The following is a 2,439-nucleotide window of genomic DNA, read 5'->3' as shown; positions in this document are numbered from 1 at the left end:
TGAGGAAAGAGCACCTACAGAGGGCAAAAATGCACTAGATCTGAAGGAATTACTATCTTCTTCCCCATCACATACTTGCTTTTTAGGTTTTGCATCGATTGCTCTACGAATTTGTTGCGGAGAAAATCCATTCGATTTAAAAATGCTCTTGAGGTATGTGAGCTCTTCTTGCAAATTCTCTTTATCGGATATACAGTGCACCCGATGCACTAAGGTCTTAAGAACACCTATGGTCTGTGAAGGGTGATGGCAGCTACTGGCATGGAGATATCTCCAGGGACGTAGAAACGACAGAGAGACTACATCCTGGCATAGCCCTCAGTGCTTCATAACCCCACAGTTGGCCACAGCAGTCCACCCACCCCACCGCCAGCACATACCGAACCTAGGGTTATTGTATGGTTCGGCCCCCAGTGGAGTGGTGCCTAAATGTCTTAACAGGACTAATTATGTGGACACTCGTAGCTTGAAATTCAGACTCAACGCATACTCTCCAATGCTGGTGCTGCCACCTGCAGTCTGTGTGGTTGTTGCACGTTGATGTCGAACGTGGGTGGTGACCACGTTTAACGTGACTGGGCCGTGTAGTAAGCCGTAACTGCAGTGATAGGAGTTCCTCCAGGCGAAGACTTTGTTCCTTGGGAGTCTGCGGCGCATCTCGCAGCTGCTCTCCTCCCCCCCCCCCCCCTCCCCTGCCCCCTGCAGCCGCGACTGTTTCCTGGCTCTGTGTCCCGCCCCCGGAGAGGGGGGCGGGGCGACCCCGTTGGTGGCGCGCGGCAGCCCTTAACGCAATTTGGCCGCACTTAACAGGCGGCAGCGCTAATCCTGTTGCAGGCTGATTGCCATACAGAGCGGTGGCGGCGGCGGCGGCGGCGGCGCGGGGTCGCAGGCAGCAGTACAGTAGCACGCGCTGCACTCCTCCGCGCCGCGCCGCGGGTTTTTACCACCCAAATTGACAATTACGCCGCCATTATTCGGTTTATTGGTCACATCCAGCGGCGCGGCAGTTGTGCGGCGGTTCGTTAGGACGCTCTTCAGGCGGGGGCGTGACGGGCCGCCACCGCCGGCGCGGGTGGGTGGCTAGAGGAAGGGAGGGAGGGCAGGGGGCAGGGTTTCTGCCACTGCGTGCCGCCCTCTGCAGGCACTGTAATGCTCCTGTTCCAGGCCGCTCCTAGTCGAGGTGCGGTACTCTGCTACGCTTTCAACTTCAGACGTATGCTTTACACCCTCTCTTATTATCTACATCTACATCTACATGGATACTCTGCAAATCACATTTAAGTGCCTGGCAGAGGGTACAGCGAACCACCTTCACAAGTCTCAATTATTGCAATCTCGTATAGCACGTGGAAAGAATGAACACCTATATCCTTCCGTACGAGCTCTGATTTCCCTTATTTTATAGTGGTTCAAAATGGGTCTGTGCAGTATGGGACGTAACTTCTGAGGTCATCACTCCCCTAGAACTTAGAACTACTTAAACCTAACTAACCTAAAGATATCACACACACCCATGCCCGAGGCAGGATTCGAACCTGCGACCGTAGCGGTCGCGCGGTTCCAGACTGTAGCGCCTAGAACCGCTCGGCCACCCCGGCAGGCTTTACGGTGGTGATCGTTTCTCCCTATGTAGGTCGGTGTCAACAAAATATCTTCGCATTCGGAGGAGATAGTTGGTGATTGGAGAGAAGATTGGTGAGAAGATTCCGTCGCAACGAAAATCGCCTTTCTTTTAATGATGTCCAGCTCAAAATATCGATTCACAATGCTTTCACAAATAAGAGATATCGATATTTGCACCCTTTACATTGAAAAACAAGAGAGCTTACTAATAGCGAACATCGTAGAAGCAATGACGGAAAGGTTCAAGAGTGGGATTCAAATTCAAAGTGAAATGATATCAATGATAAAATTCACGGACGACATTGCTGTGCTCAGGGAAAGTGAAGAAGAGTTACAGTAGCTGCTCAATGGAATGAACAGTCTAAATAGTACAGTATATGGACTGAGAGTAAATAGAAAGAAGACGAAAGTTATGAGAAGTATCAGAAAAGAGAACAGCGAGAAACTTAACATCAGAATTGAGGATAACAATGTAGACTAAGTTAAGGAATTGTTCTACCTAGGCAGAAAAATAACGCATGACGGCTGGAGCAGGGAGGACATAAAAAACATACTAGTACTGACAAAAGGGCAATCCTGACTAAGAGAACTCTACTAATACCAAACATGGGCCTTAATTCCAGGAAGGAATTTCTGAGAAAGTACGTTTGCAGCACAATTATATGATAGTGAAACACGAACTGCGGGAAAACCGGTACGGAAGAGAATCGAAGCATTTGAGACGTGGTGCTGCAGAAAATGATAAAAATTAGGTGGACTGATAAGGTATGTAATCAGGAGGTTGTGCACAGAATGGGAAAAGGAAGATATGGGAAA

Source organism: Schistocerca cancellata, chromosome 9 (assembly GCF_023864275.1).
Source record: "Schistocerca cancellata isolate TAMUIC-IGC-003103 chromosome 9, iqSchCanc2.1, whole genome shotgun sequence".
Taxonomy (NCBI): domain Eukaryota; kingdom Metazoa; phylum Arthropoda; class Insecta; order Orthoptera; family Acrididae; genus Schistocerca; species Schistocerca cancellata.
Note: the sequence above shows the minus strand (reverse complement) of the source record.